Source organism: Zalophus californianus, chromosome 6 (genome assembly GCF_009762305.2).
Source record: "Zalophus californianus isolate mZalCal1 chromosome 6, mZalCal1.pri.v2, whole genome shotgun sequence".
Lineage (NCBI taxonomy): Eukaryota > Metazoa > Chordata > Mammalia > Carnivora > Otariidae > Zalophus > Zalophus californianus.
The window spans coordinates 45,395,255-45,416,574 of record NC_045600.1 but is presented as its reverse complement, the minus strand read 5'-3'; the positions used below and the strand labels follow the sequence as shown (position 1 = coordinate 45,416,574).

General features: G+C 38.2%; 1 pseudogene; it reads right to left on the bottom strand.

Annotated features, from left to right (window-relative positions):
- Positions 1 to 10,354: 10,354 nt before the first annotated feature.
- Positions 10,355 to 10,473, bottom strand: LOC113910685 (annotated as a pseudogene).
- Positions 10,474 to 21,320: the final 10,847 nt, after the last annotated feature.

Below are 21,320 nucleotides of genomic sequence, written 5' to 3'. Positions count from 1 at the left end.
AACACTCCACTTACATCAATGGATGGATCCTTCAGACAAGAAAACAGTGGCTTTGAATGACAATTTAGACCAGAAGGATTTGACAGACATGTACAGAATATTCCATTCAAAAACAGCAGAATATGCATTCTTTTCAAGTACTCATGGAACATTCTCCAGGATAGTTCACGTTAGGCCACATCGCAAGTCTCAATAAACTTAAGAAGACTGAAATCATATCAAGCATCTGATCACAATAGTATGAAACTAGAAATTAATTGCAAGAAAAAATCTGGAAAGATCATAAACACATGAAGGCTAAATAACATGCTACTAAAGAATGAATGGGTCAACCAAGAAACCAAAGAGGAAATCAAAAAATACATGGAGACAAATGAAAATGAAAACATAATGGTCCAAAATCTTTGGGACACAGGAAAAACAGGTTTTTTTTTTTTAAATTTTATTTTTAAGTAATCTCTATACCCAACATGGGGCTCGAACTTACAACCTTGAGATCAAGAGTTGCATGCTCCACTGACTGAGCCAGCCAGGCACCCCTAAATGCAGTTTCCTTTTTTTAAAGATTTTATTTATTTATTTATCTATCTATCTATCTATTTATTTATTTATTTATCAGAGAAAGAGAGAGAGAGAGCACAAACAGGGGGAGCAGCAGGCAGACGGAGAGGCAGGCTCCCTGCTGAGCAAGGAGCCTAACACAGGACTCAGTCCCAGGACCCTGGGATCATGACATGAGCTGAAGGCAGACGCTTAACTGACTGCACCATCCAGGCGTCCCTCTAAAAGCAGTTCTAAGAGAGAAGTTTATAATGATATAGACCTACCTCCAGAAACAAGAAAAATTTTCAAATAAACAGCCTAACCTTATGCCTAAAGGAGCTAGAAAAAGAACTAGCCCAAAGCTAGTAGGAGGAAGGAAATAAAAATATTAGAGCAAAGATAAAACCTAAAATTTTTTTATTTTTTTTTAAAGATTATTTATTTATTTGACAGAGAGAGACAGCAAGAGAGGGAACACAAGCAGGCAGAATGGGAGAGGGAGAAGCAGGCTCCCCGCTGAGCAGGGACCCCCGAAGCGGGGCTTGATCCCAGGACCCTGGGATCATGACCTGAGCTGAAGGCAGACGCTTAACAACTGAGCCACCCAGGCACCCCAAAACCTAAAAACTTTTTAAAAATCAAAGAAACTAAGAACTGGTTGTCTGAAAAGATAAACAATATTGATAAACCTTTAGCCAGACTCATAAAGAAGAAAAGAGATAGGACTCAAATAAATAAAATCAGAAATAAAGGAGGAGAAATAACAACCAACACCACAGAAATACAAAGAATTATAAGAGAATATCGTGAAAAATTATATGCCAACAAATCAGACAACCTAGAAAAAGTGGATAAATTCCTAGAAACATACAATCTCCCAAAATGGAATCAAGAAGAAATAGAAAATTTGAACACATGAATTACTAGCAATGAAATTGAATTAATAATTAAAAAACCCTCCCAACAAACATCCATAAACCAAAAAGGCAACCTACTGAATGGGAGAAGATATTTGTAAATTATATTTCTGATAAGGGTTAATATCCAAAATACATAAAGAACTTTCACACCTCAACACCAAAAAAAAAGCAAAAAAACCAAACATCTGATTAAAAAATGGGCAGAGGGCCTGAATAGAATTTTTTTTCTTTTTTAAAGATTTAATTGATTGATTTAGGGAGTAGGGAGAGGGGCTGAGGGAGAGGGAGAGCAGAGAATCTCAAGCAGACTCTGTGCCAAGTGGGGAGCCTGACCTGGGGCTTGATCCCACCATCCTGAGATGATGACCTGAGCCAAAACCAAGAGTTGCAGGCTCAACTGACTAAGGCACTCCGGCACCCCTCTTTTTTTTTTTTAAGTAGGCTCCATGCCCAACGAGGGGCTTGAACTCATGACCCTGAGATCAAGAGTTGCATACTCAACTGACTGAAACAGCCAGGCACCCCTATACATTTTTCCAAGGAAGGCACACAGATGGCTAACAGACACATGAAAAGATGCTCAACCTCACTAATCAGGGAAATACAAATCAAAACCACAACGAGGTATCACCTTATACCTGTCAGAATGACTAAAATAGAAACACAAGAAATAAATGTTGAGGAGGACGTGGAGGAAAAAGAACTCTTGTGCACTGTTGGTAGGAATGTAGCCACTGTGGAAAACAGTATAGAGGTTCCTCAAAAAATTGAAAGTAGAAATACCATATAATTCAGTAATTCTACTTCTGGGTATTTATACAAATAAAACAAAAACACTAATTTGAAAAGATATATGCACCCCTATGTTTTGGGCAGCATTATTGACAATAGCCAAATTATGGAAGCAACCTAAGTATCCCTTGACAGATGAATGGATAAAGAAGAGGTCACACACACACACGCACGCACACACACACACACACACACACACTCAATATTAGCCATAAAAAAGAATGAGATGTTGCCATTTGTAACAACATGAAAAAAACTCAGAGGATATGATGTTAAGTGAAATAAGTCAATTAGAGAAAGACAAATACCATACGATTTCATTCATATGTGGAAAAAAGATACAAACAAAAAAACCAGACTCTTAAATACAGACAATAGACTGGTGGTTGCCAGAGGGTAAGTGGATAGGGTAAGGGTGAGGTAGATAAAGGGGATTAAGAGCACATTTATCTCGATGAGCCCTGAGTCATGTATAGAATTGTTGCATCATTATATTGTACACCTGAAACTAATAGAACACTATATGTTAATTATACCTCAATTTGAGAAAAGAAACAAACAAAAAAAAAACCCCACCTCCCAACTAAAAGTCCAGGACCAGATGACTTCACAGGTGAATTTTACCAAACATTTAAAAAAGAGCTAATACCTAGTTTTCTTAAACTATTCAATATAATAGAGGAAGAAGGAAAACCTTCAAATTCATTCTATGAGGTCAGCATTACCCTGATGCCAAACCCAGACCAAGACATTGCCAAAACAAATCAAATCAAAACAAAAACAAAGACAAATCGGAACCAAACCAAACGAAACTGAAAAACCTACAGGCCAATATTTCTGATGAACATACATATAAAAAACCTCAATGGAATATTAGCAAACTGAGTATTTAACACTATCAACAACATCATTCACCATGATCAAGTGGGATTTACTCCAAGGATGCAAGGGTCGTTCAGTATTTGCAAATCAGTGTGATACATCACATTAACAAGAGGAAGGACAAAACCCATATGATCATCTCAATAGACGCAGAAAAAGCACTTGACAAAATACAACGTATGTTTATGATAAATTCTCTCAACAAAGTGGGTTTAGAGGGAACATACCTCAACATAATAAAGGTCATATATGAAAACCCACAGCTAACATCATACTCAGTGGTGAAAAACCGAGAGATTTCCTCTAAGATCAGGAACAAGACAAGGGTGTCTAGTCTTGCCACTTATATTCAACACAGCATTGTCACAGTACTGTCCTAGCCACAGCATCAGACAAGAAAAAGAAATAAAAGGCATCCAAATTGGTAAGGAAGAAGTAAAACTTTCACTATTTGTAGGCGACATGATTCTATATATAGAAAACCCTCATGACTGTACCAAAAAGCTTTAGAACTGATAAAATGAATTCAGTGAAGTCGTAGATATCCTCCAATATCTGCCCGCGGAATCACGTGGCTCCCCGCTTTGTACCTTGAAACCAACCGCCTGCGATATTCTGTTTGTAGAGATCCAGATCTTTTTACAACTCAGGCTGGTTTCATGGGTGCTCAGAGTGGTCTTGTAGATATCCAGCTCAATTCCGGGGACCAGCTGAAATAGGGTCTCCTACTCCTCTGCCGTTTTTCCTTCTCTCTCTCTCTTTTTTCTTTCTTCCTTTCTTCCTTCCTTTCTTTTTCTTTCTTTCTTTCTTTCTTTCTTTCTTTCTTTCTTTCTTTCTTCTTTTTTCTTTCTTCTTTCTTTCTTTCTTTTTTCTTCTTCTTCTTTCTTTCTTTCTTTCTTTCTTTTCTTTCTTTCTTTCTTTCTTTCTTTCTTTCTTTCTTTCTTTCTTCTTCTTTCTTTCTTTCTTTCTTTCTTTCTTTCTTTCTTTCTTTCTTTCTTTCTTTTTTCTTTCTTTTTTTCTTTCTTTCTTTCTTCTTTCTTTCTTTCTTTCTTTCTTTCTTTCTTTCTTTCTTTCTTTCTTTTCTTTCTTTCTTTTTCCTTCCTTCCTTCCTTTCTTCTTCCTTCCTTCCTTCCTTCCTTCCTTCCTTCCTTCCTTCCTCCCTCCCTCTCTCTCTCTCTCTCTCTCTCTCCCCACTCTCTTCCTTTTCCTTCCTTCCTTCCTTCCCATCCTCCCTGCTTTTCTGTCTTGGATTGACCCACTGCTAAAGTCTTCATCTTCTATTCTTTAGCTGCACTCACTCCCTTTGTGGTCTCCACCTGTCTCATAGTTTTAAATTACATCTATATAATTCCAAAAATTATATCTCCAGTCTTGATCTTTCTTTCAAATTCTAGACTTATACATCAACTCTCTACTTGATATCTATACATGTGTGATTGCATGTACTCAGTGATGAGTAACCCAAGGGGGTGTTTAGAATTTGGGGTTTATATACTTAACACAGTAGGAGGAGGGAAGGGGGGTAGAAAAGGCTCCTATAGAAAGAACAAATAGATTTCTTTAGGAAAGACAAATGGGTTTTAGGAGAACAAATGAGAGATAAGAAAGTTTGTGATGTTTGTTTATGCAGGCGCCAGTGGTCTTTCTGTCTTCTTCATGACCCTTAAACTCCCCTGGAAAGATTTATGGTAGGTTTACTCTTGGTCTCTCTCCTGGGAATAGACTTATCCTGAAAAGGGAATTTATAGCAGTCTCATTTCTAAGAAGTTTCTGCTTTTAGTCAAATAAGTGAAGCTCCAAGAAGGCTTCTTTCTGCATTTGTTGAATCTCAAATGTTTTTACCTTAAAATAATCTTTATACCACTTCTGGGGGTCTGAGTGAATCCCCACAAGGTCTTTATTCAGCTTCTCATACTTCAGATGCTGTTTTTGGAAACTGGAAATTTGGAAAAGCATCCCCAAATGTTACACTACTCTCGGTTTTCCTCCTTTCTTGGATTTTGATTTTATAATCCTATCTAGAGAAATCTCCAATGCCTTTCAGTGGATTAAAAAAACAACAACATTTCAGGGGCACCTGGGTGGCTCAGTCAGTTAAGCATCCAACTCCTGATTTCAACTCAGGTCATGATCTCAGGGAAGTGAGACTGATCCCCGTGTTGGGCTCCACTCTGGGTGTGGAGCCTGCTTAAGATTCTCTTTGTCTTGGGCGCCTGGGTGGCTCAGTTGGTTAAGCGACTGACTTCGGCTCAGGTCATGATCCTGGAGTCCCGGGATTGAGTCCCGCATCGGGCTCCCAGCTCAGCAGGGAGTCTGCTTCTCCCTCTGACCCTCTTCCCTCTCGTGCTCTTTATTTCATTCTTTCTCTCAAATAAATAAATAAATAAAATCTTTAAAAAAAAAATTTCTCTCTGTCTTCCCCTCTCCCTCTGCCCCTCCCCTCCCACTCTCTCTCTCTAAAAAAAAATACTTTCATCTAACTTTTCTAGTTTTTTTTAGTAGGAGGGTTAGTTTAAAAATGGCCTACTCTGCCATTGCAAGAAGCAAAACATTTTTAGGTATTGTTTGAAGGACTCAAAAAAAAAGCATTAAGTAAGCAAGAGCTCCCAGTCCTGCTGTGTCTCTTTATATTTCCAGTTGTTAGCAATCCCTCAAAGTCTACAACCTCTAGATGGTTAAATATGTTGTGTCCCAACCAGCGTTAGTTCCAGGCTCCATCAACTGGAGGTAGTATAAATATATCCTCCATTTTCTGTAGGAACTTATAATCTTCTGAGTTAACCTCTGAGTGTAGGGTTACAGGACAGGGATGGGACTTGTGAAACAATTTTGTCATACTTGCTGCAGATGAACAAACCAGTTAGGCAAACAGAATGTGGGAGGTTATCACACACTTCTCTTGACCATCTTGCAAGACAAACTTTACTCCACTGCTTTCCTCTCATTCCTCTGTTGAATTCTGGTGTTTACAAGGCTTTGGATGCTTAATATATTTGAGCTTTACAGACTCCTTTAACTTAACCATTTTCTTAAAATATTCTTTCTTCCTAAATGTGGGCCACTTATCACGGAGATATTTTGTATATATCATTTTGGAAGTTATTAGTGTTTGTCATAAGAAGATCTATTTTATGATTTGGTTCCATTTGTTACTTTTCATATCTACTGGACACTGATTGCTTTGAAAAACCTACCTTTCTCCTACTACTGCACTTTTTAAATGACATTTGTCCAGGGAAACTACTTCCATCTGAATTGCTCAGAAGACTTATCTTTTGATATCATCAGCTAAATCGTTAAAAATTAAGTAGACAATATAATTATCTAAGTAGATATGACCTTTTCCATCAGATTTTGTAGTCTGTATCTGGTCTGCCTTCTTTTCTACACATCACACAAATAATTTCAGATTTCAAAGTTAGCTATCTAACAATTTCTAAATGTTGAATAACTTATGTTATAACATATTCCCTTAAAGGCAAATGGGAAGTGTTCCAGTACATTACACAAAATCTTTATTTCAATAGAAACAATGACAACTAGTATTTATTGCTGGCTATGTTCCACCTCTTACCCTTGGTTATACTTTTGGTTTCAACTCACTCCCTGTGAGTTGAAGGTATCCTCTAGGACCTAGGATAATCCTGTGCATGTGTTGCTTGTACATATTCCTTTGGTTTGATGATATGCTTCAAATAAGGTAATGTCTTAAATGTGTTCTGCTTACTAATGACCTTTCATTTTGTTAAGTTTATGATGAATACTTTAAATTTATCATTGTATTAAATGTTTTACCTACATTATCCTGTTTTATTTGAATTATTATTTATTTCATTTTGTGAATGAAGAAACAGAGATTTATAGATGTATGTTGTTTAAAAAAGATAAAAGGTCATAAATGGAAAATAGTGGAAGAGGGGCTAAAGCCTAGGTATTTTCATCTCTGAAGCCTTAATAAGTATATTACAATTTCTTAAAAATAGAACTTCAGCTTTGTGTTTTACTACCATCAGCATCAATGCACACACATGCAAAGTTGCAAAAAACAGTGAGGGAATTGTAAGAAAAACACAGATCCATATTGAAAGTATTACAACATCAAAGAGGAAAAGAGAACTGGCATACAGATTGAGAATACACCTACAATTTCAGAAAGTCCAAAACCAGATGAAGATTTCAACAAGATTAGTGTTAACTATAAAGTAATAGATTTAAGAAATAGTTATTATGAATATCTCAATAAAGCTGGAAAATACTGAAGTAGTTACTATGAGAAAGGCATATACAATAATGCTCAAATACTGTTCAGAGCTTGAAAGCATAATAAAGGAATAAAAATGTCATTTAAAGCTATAAAGAGCATAATTTATTCAGAACAAAGATTAAGTTATAATAAAAATATATCTGTAAAGGAATATCAAGTCACAAGATGTACAAAGATAATGCACAAAAGAAATTGATTTATTCATATAACAACTTTTTTCAATTTAATTTAATTTTATTATGTTATATTGGGCACCATACAACTCTTTTTTTTTTAAGATTTTATTTATCTATTTGAGAGAGAGAGAGAGAGAGAGAGAGAGCACAAGCAGGTGGTATAGCAGGTAGAAGGAGAGGGAGAAGCAGGCTCCCCACTGGGCAATGAGCCCGATGTGGGGCTCTATCCCAGGACTCTGGGATCATGACCTGAGCTGAAGGCAGTTGCTCAACCAACTCAGCCACCCAGTTGCCCTCATATAACAACTCTTTAGTGAGTACTTACAGCTAAGTATTAGGTGCTTGAGATACCTCAGTGAACAAAACAGCTAAGGCTGTTTCCCTATGGAGCTTATATTCTACAGAAGGAAGACAGATGATAAACAATTTAAAAATATGTGTATTAAATATTAGGTGACAATAGGTGATCTGGGGGAAAGGATCTTGATAAGGAAAACAGATTATCCTTGGGGTGGAGGTGAGGTTGATATTTTATATAGGGTGGTCAGGAAAGACTTTGCTGATAATGTGATCTTTGACCAGAGACCTGAAGGAAGTGAGGGCACAAGCCATGTGGACATTGAGGGAAGAGCATTTTAGCTGAAGAGATCAGGAAGTACGATGTTTATGAGGTGGGAGCATGTTGAGGAACATGAAGGGGAACTTGGTTCTGAAGGTTGGGGTGATAATTACGGGAGGCAAGATGAGGGAGATACTAAAGAGATACATCATGTAGGGCTTTGAGGTCATTATAAGGCTTTTACTATGAAGATGATGGGATGCCTTTGGAGGGTTTTGAGCAGAGGAACATCACCATCTGGTTTACGCTTTAACAGGGTCATTTTAACTGCTACCTTGAGGATCCATAAGTAGAGGGCAAAAGAGGAAGTGGGGAGATCATCTAAGAGGCTATTTAAAACTTCAGCGAGACAGCTATTTGGGAGAGATGGAAATGATGGAAACAGTGAAATGCTTGATAATAGACAGATTGCATGTAGGGTATGAAAGCAAGAGAAGGGCCGAGGATTATTCCAAGTGTCTTTTTTTTTTTTTTTAAGACTTATGTTTATTTGAGAGAAAGAAAGAGAGAGAGAGAGCACATGCTCACAAGTGGGGGGGAGGGGCAGAGGGAGAGAATCTTCAAGCAGACTCCCCACTGAGTGGGGAGGCCTTTGTGGGCTTGATCTCACAACCCATGAGATCATGACTTGAGCCAAAACCAAGAGTCGGACGCTCAACCAACTGAGCCACCCAGGTGCCTCAATAATTCCAAGTTTTTTAACTAGATCAACTGAATGAACAGATTTTCCATTTACTGAAATGGGGAGGACAATGGGAAGAACAGGTTTGGGAGTTGGACAGCTACCCCCTTCTGCAAGCTGGGAATTCAAGGTAAAAGCCAGGGATCGAGAAAAAAAAATGTGGGAATTGTCAATGTGCACAAAACACATGGTTATGGACTTTATGAAATCATTAAGGGATGAGGGTAAATTGAGAAGGAAAGAGATCCAAGGCTGAGTCTGGGGAATTCTAACATATGGAGGTCAAAGAAAGGAAATTTCCAGCAAAGGAAACTGATGCACAGTCATCAATGAGGTAGAAAGAGAACCAAGAGAGAGTGGTGTGCTAGAAAGCAAGAGGAGAAAACAGCTACAGAAGGAAGACAAAAATCAATGGATCAAATGCTGTTTGTTGTGAGGTTGAATAAAATGTGGTCTGAGACCTACAATCACTGATGACCTTGACAAAGTCCTGGCTGGGGTGGTTTCAAGACTGAATGATAGGAGAGGAGGTGGAGACAGTGAGTATAGATAACTTCTTTAAGAAGTCTTCATGAAACAGAGAGCATAGTATGAAGTGTAACTAGAGGGGGAAGTGGAGCCACATTTTTCTTTTTTTTTTTTAAAAGATTTTATTTATTTATTTGAGAGAGAGAGAGTGAGAGGGAGAGAGAGCCCAAGAGGGGGTAGGGTCAGAGGGAGAAGCAGACTCCCTGTTCAGCAGGGAGCCCGATGTGGGACTTGATCCCGGGATTCCGGGATCATGACCTGAGCCAAAGGCAGTCGCTTAACCAACGGAGCCACCCAGGTACCCTCACATTTTTCTTTTTATAATGGGAAATATTATAGCATATTTATGGGAGTGATCTAGTAAGGAGGAAACATTTGATGATGTAAAAGCAAGAGGAGACATTTCCCTATTTGATGTCCTTAGGTGGGTGAAAGGGGATTTGACCTGGTGTAAAAGTTAGCTGGGAGCTAAGGGTTATCTAGCAAGGACCATGTATAATCCCTCTGCAGTAATAGGAGGAAAGTCAGAGTCAGGAGAGATGTGGTGATGAAATCATATGGAAATTCTCACAGTAGAGTTTCTCACTGAGGGGCACCTGAGTGGCTCAGTCAATTATGCGTCTGCCTTTGGCTCAAGTCATGATCCCAGGGTCCTGGGACTGAGTCCAGCATTGGGCTCCTTGCTCAGTGGGGAGCCTGCTTCTCCCTCTCCCTCTGCCTCTCTCCCCTGCTTGTGTTCTCTTTCTCTGTGTCAAATAAATAAATAAAATCTTTAAAAAAAGTTTCTCACTGAAATTGGTAGCAAGTTCCTGAACTGATTTTGTAGAGAGGGAAGGAGGTTAAAGAGAAGAAGGTGTGACCACTCGAGTAGGAAGTGCAGTAGGGTTCTCCAGAAGCACTAATGGCCTACTTGAGGTTAGGTATTAGGAATTTCTTCTTCTTTTTAACACGCTACAGCACTTAGCATTCCCAAGCAGTCTCCCATCCAAGTACAAACCAGGCCTGACCCTGCTTACCCTCTGAGATCAGATGGGATCAGGTGTATTCAGGGTGGTATAGCCATAGACAAGAATTTAAATTGAGACTAGTCAACATATTTATGTGCTTTTCTCCACCCACATTCAGCTAGAGGTACAGTGGGTAGAGAGTTGGATATATTTACAGCTGGATTTTACTAAATGTGATGGTTAATTTTATGTGTCAACTTGACTGGTCTAAGGATACCCAGACAGCTGGTAAAACATTTCTGGGTGTATTTGTGAGGATGTTTCCAGAAAAGACTAGCATATGAATTTGTGAACCCCAATATAAGTAGGCATTGCCCAATCTGTTGAAGGTCTGAATAGAACAAAAAGGCAGGTAAAGGTTGAATTCATTCTCTTTCCACTTGAGCTGAGACACCCATCTTTTCCTGCCCTCCGACATCAATATTCCTAGTTCTTGGGCTTTTGGACTCAGATGGGGACTTATGCCATCAGCACCCCAATTCTCAGGCCTTTGGATTTGAATTGAATTACACCACCAGTTTCCATAGTTCTTCAACTTGCAGATGGTAGACTGTGGGACTCGTTGGCTTCTATAATTGCACAAGCCAATTCCTATAATAAATCTCTTTTTATATATACCTCTATACATATCCTATTGGTTCTGTTTCTCTGGAGAACCCCGACTAATACAGTAGGAGGAAAAGAGAGACAAGGTGGTTGAGGGTGTATGATAGGGGGTGATTTAAATAATGGTCCATGGCACCAAGCTAGGTAAGGGGGAAAGTGAAGCAGTGCAGTTATGGATAAAAACATAGTCTAGGATATGTCCTGAGAGTATGTGACTGAGGTAGAGTGGAAAACAAGATTGGGAAGTATAAGCTAAGAAATTGAAAAGCTGGCAATCGGAAGAATTATTAACATAGATATTGAAATTGCCAAGTAACATGTCAAGAATAGTATAGGAGAAATTGATAGTGACCAGGTACCACTATTCTTCAAGGCATGTGAGGGAAGATCCAGGGGTCTGTGATGGCTACAACAATGAGGAACAGAGAGTAGTGAAATCTGAGGGCATAATTTTCAAGACAAGATTTTTTTTTTTTTTTTAGGAAGAAAGTAAGGATGTTATAGAAGTAGCACTGAGGAGCAGGCAGTGCTCCATTGCTTACACCCCAGTATAGATTTAAACTATCTAAGCTCCATTGTAGTTAGTGTTCCGTCTATACTCCAGACTCAGGTACAAGGGCTGTGGGAAATGAAAACAGCCACCCTTTGAGGGGGCTAAAGGGAACAAGGTATTCTTAGGAAAGAGCCAGTTTCAATTAGAGCAACAAGGTGAAGGGAGTATTCAGAGAAGAGGTGTTTATGGGTGGTTCAGTTGATGGTGGACTGGCTTCTGGCTTCCAAAGGGCAAGTTTGAAGGTTTTAGGAAGTCAGAGAAGGGTGGGAAATGGAATTCAATTAAGGGATGTGCAGAGCTGTGTGGAGGTGAGGGTGATAGGAGATGATCTTAGGCTTCAGGTGGTGACAAACATAAACATAGATATTGGGAATGATGGCATTGGTCCTTGTGGTCTCAAAGCAGAACATGATGGTGAGAATCTGAGCATCAAAGTGGAAGGAGGGGAGAGGATGTGAAATGATTGTGTGGAGCTCTGGGCATATTTGGACAATTCACTAGCAGAGTTCTTGAATCTTGCAGTTTCTTTGTTGGAAGAGCTTTAATTATGGATTCAATTTCTTGAGTAGATACAGGGCCATTCAGATTTTTTATTTCTTTTTGTGTCAACTTTTGTAAGTTGTATTTTTCAGGGAATTTGTCCATTTCACCTGATTTTTCAGATAAAATTATTATTTGATTATTGACATCAATTGTTTAGAAAAGCTTCTATCTTTTTAGTGTGTATGGATTTTTTTAAAAGTTTATTTATTTTAAGTAATCTCTACACCCAATATGGGCCTCGAACTCATGACCCCAAGATCAAGAGTCACATGCTCTTCTAACTGAGTCAGCCAGGCACCCAAGTGTTTGTAGATTTTTTTTTTTAAGATTTTATTTATTTATTTGAGAGAGAGAATCAGAGAGAGAGAGCACGAGAGGGAAGAGGGTCGGAGGGAGAAGCAGACCCCCCGCTGAGCGGGGAGCCCGATGCGGGACTCGATGCCGGGACTCCAGGATCATGACCTGAGCCGAAGGCAGTCGCTTAACCAACTGAGCCACCCAGGTGCCCTCAAGTGTTTGTAGATTTAACAGTGATGTTTCCCTTTTCATTTGCTTTATCGGTAATTTGTGTTTTTTCTTTACTTGATCAGTCTTGCTAAAAGTTTATCAATTTGATTAATATTTTTTTTTAAAGATTTTATTTATTATTTGACAGAGAGAGACACAGCGAGTAAGGGAACACAAGCAGGGGGAGCGGGAGAGGGAGAAGCAGGCTTCCCACTGAGCAGAGAGCCCGATGCGGGGCTTGATCCCAGGACCCTGGGATCATGACCTGAGCCGAAGGCAGATGCTTAACGACTGAGCCACCCAGGCACCCCTGATTAATCTTTTCAAAGACCTAACTTTTCTTTTTGTTAATTGTCTCATTACATATATGCTTTCTCCTTTACTGTTTTGCTCTTATTTTATTATTTTCTTTTTTCTACTTTGGGTTTAATTTGCTATTTTTTTTCTTGATTTAGAGGTTATATATCACAGATTTTCAACCTTCCTTCTTTCCTCCTAAATGTGTTTAGAGCTATAATTTTTCTGCTTAGCACTGTGTTAACTGTATTCTACAAGTTTTGATATATCATGTTTTCATTGTTCTTCTGATCAAAATATTTTCTAATTTCATTCCATTTTTTGCTTAACTCATCAGTTATTTAGAAGTATGTTACTTAATTTCTGAACATTTGGAGATTTTATAGTTATCTTTCTGTTATTGAGTTGTAATTTAATTTCCTGAGGTCAGAGAACATATACTATATCATGTGAATCCTCTGGTTGTTTTTGCATGGTATCTTTTCATGAGCTGATTGGAGACATACCTTACAAGTAGAAACCATATAATTTAGTAATGGATTGGTTGGTGGATGGTGAGACAAAGGAGTCAGCTCTATAAAAGTGATGTTTTTTATTTTCTAATGGTCCTTGGCACTTTCTATTTTCTATCAGAATTATTTAGGACTCTATGAGTGAGAGTCAGTGTTTCTAAAACTTATTTGACCATGAAATTTTCAGAATACTTTGGAAAACTCTAAACTAGACCCTCTCCTTTAATATAGGGAGGGCATCTTATATTAAGAATAGTTCATATGTTGGGCGCCTGGGTGGCTCAGTTGGTTAAGCGACTGCCTTCAGCTCAGGTCATAATCCTGGAGTCCCGGGATCAAGTCCCACATCGGGCTCCCTGCTCAGCAGAGAGCCTGCTTCTCCCTCTGACCATCCCCCTTCTCACGTACTCTCTCTCTCTCTCTCATTCTTGCTCTCTCAAATAAATAAATATTTTTTAAAAAATTAAAAAAATAATAGTTCATATGTTAAATTCCATAGTTATGGAAACCTCCCTTTAAGGCAATTTGCTTTTTCCTTTAGGGCAGCATTTCTATATATATATATATATATATATACATATATATATATATATATATATTTGTAACCCTTCACTTTATATAGTACACATCTAGTAGATATTTATTGAATGAATGTGTTCACTAACGTAAGGTCAGAAAAATATTTGAGCAGCCAGTAAATAGAGCTTAATGTTTAGAATTTAGGTTTACCTTGTAAAGTTGCTGAGATGTATAAAAAAACCAAACATGAAGTAGAATAAATATAGAAAATGCTATTGAAAAACAAATTTCAACCAAGTAAATCTGAAGATCTAATCGGCTTGATTAAATGATTCATGAATTCAGCATTATCCCATCTAGCCACATAAGGTCATCATCAGCCTGGAGGCAGGGGAAGGTTTCAACCTATTGGAAAAACTCACACACAACAACAAGAACATATTGGCAACCCCTGCTAAGTGTCAATTGAATAAAGTCCAGCTTCAGGTGTTCAAGGGGTCCAGAGGGAGGAGGTTTTTGCCTCTAGGGACAAAAATCATTTTTCTAGGATTATGGACCTGACAGGTCAGACATTGTTGGTAGACTGTTTTTGCAATTTTACAGAAGTTTCCCCACCAATGTCTATTAATAATTTGGGTCATTTTAAATGCCCTGTGGTGGGTGAAGGAATGTAAAACCAGAAAAATGGAGTTCCTCAGGGAATAGGAAGAACAAAGCAGCCATCTTGGGTTTCCCATAGCCCTGACTACTCTACCCCCACCCAGGTGTTTTAAGGGTTTTTATTAAGAATACTCTTTTCAAAGTAGCCATATATGAAAGTGTATTTAGCATTTTAAAAAATTTTTTAATTGTTATGTTAATTGTATTTAGTATTTTTTAAGGAAATTAGCACTAAACTTTCTTATCTTGACGCATGTTTCAGAGAGAATATATTTGATACAAAATGGAAGATCAAAGACTTGACTTTATTCATGCATTCGTTTGTGGAAGGCTAAATTATGCATAGTAAATTGGCATAATGAAGTCACATGGTAATTTGAAATTTATGATCACTTGGGTGTACTGGTTAAAGTTTGTCTTCCCTCTCTGTGAAAGAAAGAAAAGAAAGGAAAGAAAGAAAGAAAGAAAGAAGAAAAAGAAAGAAAGAAAGAAAGAAAGAAAGAAAGAAGAAAAAGAAAGAAAAAAGAAGAAAGAAAAAGAAGAAAGAAAAAAGAAAGAAGAAAGAAAGAAGAAAGAAAGAAGAAGAAGAAAGGAAGGAAGGAAGGAAGGAAGGAAGGAAGGAAAGAAAGAAAAGAAAGAAGGAAAGAAACAGGGAAAGAAAGAAAGAAAGAAAGAAAGAAAGAAAGAAAGAAAGAAAGAAAGAAAGGTAGGTTTCTGTTTTTAGCAAAGTCAAGTGTACATAAAGAAAGGGCTTTGCATACTCTCAAGTAAAGACCACAAAACTCCTTGTATAGAAGTAGCGTTTATAGACAAACATTGCTTGGGCTAATACAAATGAATTCCTAGTATAATAAGTAAATGTATTATTTTGTTGTTGTATTTTTTTTTTTAATTTATTCCTTTTAAGTAGGCTCCATGCCCAACATGGGGTTCAAACTCAAGATCCCGAGATCAAGAGTTATGTGCTCTACCGACTGAACCAACCAGCTGCACAAGTGAATGTATTTTTTAAAAGCAGATATTGGTATATAATCGGAACTTGAAGGATATATAAGATCAAAATAACATGACTTTTTGACAGAGAAAAGAAGGGTTATTTCAGGATAGTGCAACGGCATTGACTAGGATTGAGATATAAGAAGTCCCATATGACAGTCCTTTTGTTTGCCCACCTTAATTTCCGGTGCAGGAGTAGACCACTGTCAATGTTACAAGGACCTCAGGATGGTGAAAGTCTGGCAATGAAAGGACTTTTTTTTGCAAAGGCAGAATGGACTTCATCCACACATGCCACAATCTTACAGTATAAGGAAAGCTTATTATTACTTATTTGACAATATTTCCCATGTATTTTACATAAAATGAACATTAGTTTAACAAATCCCTTGAAATATTCCAGGTCAAAAAGGTTTCATTACAACTTGATTTTGGGAAGTTTGTCAAAGATATAAAAAAAAGGTTTTACCTTCCTACACTGTTTGGTGGGAATGCAAGCTGGTGCAGCCACTCTGGAAAACAGTATGGAGGTTCCTCAAGACGTTAAGAATAGAGCTATCCTATGACCCAGCAACTGCACTACTAGGTATTTACCCCAAAGATACAGATGTAGTGAAAAGAAGGGGCACATGGACCCCAATGTTCATAGCAGCAATGTCCACACTAGCCCAACTGTGGAAGGAGCCGAGATGCCTTTCAACAGATGGATGGATGAAGAAGATGTGGAACATATATACAATGGAATATTACTCAGCCATCAGAAATGATGAATACCCACCATTTGCACTGACACGGATGGAACTGGAGGGGATTATGTTAAGTGAAGTAAGTCAAGCAGAGAAAGACAATTATCATACGGTTTCACTCATATGTGGAACATAAGCAATAGCACGGAAGACCATGGGGAAGGGAGGGAAATCCAGAGGGGGAGCAGTCAGAGAGGGAGATGAACCATGAGAGACTATGGACCCTGGGAAACAATCTGAGGGTTTCAGAAGGGTGTAGAGTGGAGGGAGGGGGTAACAGGGTGATGGGTATTGAGGAGGGCACATGCTGTGATGAGCACTGGGTGTTATATGTAACTAACAAATCACTGAACACTACATCAAAAACTAATTATGTACCATACAGTGGCTAACTAAACATAGTAAAAAAATAAAAGTAAAAAAATATATAAAAAAAGGTTTTATAGCACTTGCCTAAATAGTATCACAGATCATTATGAAATTTAATACTTAAAAGTTAAAAAAACTTCCACAATCTTATTAAAAGCAAACCAAAAGTCTGAGAAAACCTTGTCCTTTTAACAGAGAGAAAACCAAATTCTAATTTTGCACCAATTTACTTTTTATATTAGAACTTATTCTTAAATAAATTCATTTTAATCTTAGCCAGCTTGACCACACATTAAAATTCCTTTTCAAAGATTCCTGTCTACAAACCTCCTACAACTTTCTTTTCTACATTCTGATTTTGTCCTATGTTTTTCCTTTTTTTTTCTTAAGTAAGAGAGAGAGAGAGCGCACACACACATGAGCAGGGGGAGGGGCAGAGGGAGACAAGCAGACCCCTGCTGTGTGGGGAGCCCAACTGGGCTCCATATGATACCAGGACCCCGAGATCATGACTTGAACAGAAATCAAGGGCCAGCCGCTCAACCTAGTGAGCCACCCAGGCCCCCCCCTATGTTTTTCCTCTTTGAACAACCAGCCTCACTTTAGGACAAAATTATTCTTTCCCTCAACAAAAAATGCATCTGCATTTCTCATACTTTTTTACTGAAAACACATCCTACTTTCCTGGAAAACAGAGATGTTTCTCTTATTATTTCTAGTGGCTTTAATTACATATATATATATTTTAAAGATTTTATTTATTTATCTGACAGAGAGAGACACAGCGAGAGAGGGAACACAAGCAGGGGGAGTGGGAGAGGGAGAAGCAGGCTTCCCGCCGAGCAGGGAGCCCGATGGGGGCTCAATCACAGGACCCCGGGATCATGACCTGAGCTAAAGACAGATGTTTAACGACTGAGCCACCCAGGCGCCCCTTTAATTACATATATTAATTAGACTTCTAAACTCTTAGGAACCTTACTTTCTAATGAAAACTAAGAAGTAAACAATTATGAACTGTCTGATATACCTGCATTCTTTAAATTTGCCCATTAATGAGTACATTTCATGATTTCTAGAAGCATATGCCTTTTTCAATTTTCCAGTATAGCACTAACACATCCAAGTATTTTTTACTTTCTCTGTAATAAGAAGCCAAAAGTAAATAAACTTATGTTCAGTAATTTATGTTTCAGTATTTTATCTAATTTGGAAAGGATCTAGATATTCAATGACTATCCATTATGTAATTTAATTTAACAAAACTTTAAGGGTTTTAGCTACCAAAAAAGATTTGGGGAAACTATTTATGTAGACATGAGTATTGCCAAAAAGTTTATTTGTAAACTTTTATCTTACTTGCATCTATTTAATTCTCTTCTTCTTGATAACTATGTTTAGATTAGTCATGAAAATTTCACAAGACATCAAACAACTAACCATCATCTTTAAGTTATCTCTCTTGCTGACAAATTCTGTAACAGAACTTATTTGACTTTCAGTAAACCTAGGTAGCATAAAAATATATTCAATGCTGACAACTCTAAAAACATGCCTGTTTTACTTAAACAAACAAATTTCAATGGGCTTTGATTTATTAAAGATTAATCCTAGAGCACATGAACTTGAAACTTATTTGGGTTCGTTTCTATTATGTTTCTGAGAATTTAATTTATATAAGTACTTAATTTTCCTTAAGCCAATTAAATGAGCTCTCTTTACAATTTAATTTTGGCAATATCACCCTGAAGTAGAAAACACCACACATCTACAACACATATGGAAATAGAGATAGATGCAAATGGAAAACTTATAGTTACTGTTATAAAATTTTTGTCCATGAGATGGGTATGATAAAGCAGAACTCACTCATTTATAAAAGAACGACTGGATCCAAACTGTTTTTCTGGCAGATGGGATAAGTTAAGTTTACCTGCTCAGATTGCTGAAGCTTTTTTTTTTTTTTTTTTAACTAATATTTGTGGAGAAGATGCTTGGGATTTGTATTTATCCTTGACAAGTAACGTGATGGAAGCTGTGGGCTAGATTTTGAGCCAGGGTGCCTCTATAGCTGTTTGTACTTTTTTAAAGCTTCTTTTTTTTCCTTTTGTTTTTCTTCAGTCTTAGGAACAGAGGATGATGGAGGCAAAAGTTCCCAGAGAGGTTATAAGACCTTTGAGATAAATGGGGGAGGTTTGGGGATTGACGAGAAGGATAGGTTGGAAGACTTTGAATCCTTTCAGAGGCCGGCTGTATTTCTAGTTTTGCAAAGATCTGCGAGATAAGGACAGTTGCTTTTAGTCTCTTGAGAAGTGGCTGCAACTTCAGTGACATCACAGGCTGATCTACCCATCCAACCACACCATCTTCAACCTGCTTTTTTCCTTCTGGTACCTAGCTCTAATTTTAATTCAGAGGTGAAAGTCTTAAAAACAATGATCAGTTTCTGAATATCAGCTTCTAATCTGGCCAACTTTTGACTACAGAGATTAAAAAGAAATCTTGTCAGTTTTCAGTCAGGACAAAGAGCAGATTTTTCTGACAGTATTAACTAACTACCCTTGGGTGTAGGACGAACAAGACACGCTCTTCCCAAGATCAGTCACTCCCAAAGATAGTCAAAACAAAGAACCAACAACCTGCACATCCCAGGTAGGCTCCCAGGTAGGGGAAAAGCCAAGCCCAGTTAATGCAAAATGAGACAAAGAAGAAGCTTTCCCTGGGGGGGAAAGGATCAAAAAACAATGGATTTGGGTTTGGAAAGGGAAGAACAATGTGAAATTTTATTTTCCTCTCTTGACTGGGCACTACAGACAGATTCAGAAAAACTGAAGATGGTAAGAATTACCTTTCTCAGGCTTCTGTCAGTTTTGCCAGGATTTCCACTGTAGGCTCTGGTATCTACTAGAGTTTCCCTCTGGCTGGTTAAAGGAATAATGTAGCAGTTGACCACAAAATCTCTTAGTGTCATCAACTCTGGAAGGGACCCACGTGGGGTCCCTCCTTTGAAGGTAGATATGGGGGTTTCTGTAAGGCTGGAGTTTTATTTATGTTTAGGTAATCTTTTCAGAGCGGAAAAACAATTTAGACAGGGGATTAGTAGAATGAGTACTCAAAGGCCGAGTGAGGGGACCAATAGGGGTTACATCGGTCTTAGTCTTTACCCACCTGATGGTTACCGAGCCAAATTCTTTAGGACATGAAAAAAAGCTTGTAGAGTTTTATAGCTTCCAGGACCATAGTGCTTAGAAATAAAATAAGCAAGTGTACAGAAAGATGGAGTGCTTAACTCTTAGGAATTGAAGAATCCCAGTAGCTAAGTCTTTTACACAAAAGACAAACATGCGTACCTTGACACACCAGCGGGAACCGATACATGTCACTGTGGACTGGACAAGAAAAGGCAGTGTGTACCACCAGCGGTTCCCAGTGCACTCAACCAGCAAACTCCATGAATCCAGAGCACATTCTGGAAATGGGGAAAGGACTAAACCAGCGTACCCCAGTAAATGGGGACTGCAGACCTGACCTGGGGAAGAGATTCCAATATGGAATTGTGGGCTGAACCAAGGCTAAGAACTGAGGCTCTATGTTAGAGTCTCCTGTCAGCTCAGGCTGACCCATTAACCTTGGACTGGAAAACAAATTAGATCTGTCATTTGTATGCTTAGATCAGTTGTTCGTAGGCAAAAAGAGCAAAATTCAAACCTAGAGGCACTTACCAGCAGCCTTTGGAAATCGTGAGAAAGGCAGTGAACTCAAAAGGGTTCACGGGGTGTGGTCCTCATTGTTTCTCGTTGTGCCTGAATGCTTTGGATCCACCACTGCTGCCTAATCTGCTAAAAAACAAAATTCAACTGAATAAATTTAAAGATCTAATTTGGCTTTATTAAATGATTCATGAATTTGCATTCCCATTGGGCAAACTGAGAGGCGTTCTGAGAAGTTGTACAAAATGGAAGATTTTTTAGGAAGGAGGGTGGAGCAAGAAAGTTTTTAGCAAAAGAAAAGAAAAGATTGATTGTTCCAGGCCAGATCCCCTTCAGATAGGTAGAAGGGCAGGTGCACTACCCCATGTTTTGGGGGCGATGGAAGGACCATGTGACAGATTACCGCACTGGTGTAGATCAGAAAATTCCTGACTGATGGGTTAAGACTACATTTCTAAGAGAGGTTGAAACTGCAATTAGGTATTAAGCCTCTGCTTTGTGACTTGGCCTAAGTGATGCCATTTTGGGCCTGTGGTCTTTTTTTTTTTTTTTTAACAACCTTGAAGTTAAAAAGATTCAAGATCTTTAAATGAAATTTTCAGAAAACATTTTGAGGAAAACTCTCCTTGCACTTAGGGAGGGTATCCTACATTCAGAATGGGTCAGAAGTTAAATACCACAGTTATAGACACTTCCCTTTAAGGCAATTTAATGTTTCCTTCAGTGCTCTCTGTACATTTTATCTAAATTAGTTTCTTGGATTCTTATATTTTAAACTAAAATTTCAGAAAGTGGCCTCTTGCGGGCGCCTGGGTGGCTCAGATGGTTAAGCGTCTGCTTTCAGCTCCGGTCATGATCCCAGGGTCCCGGGATCGAGTCCCGCATCGGG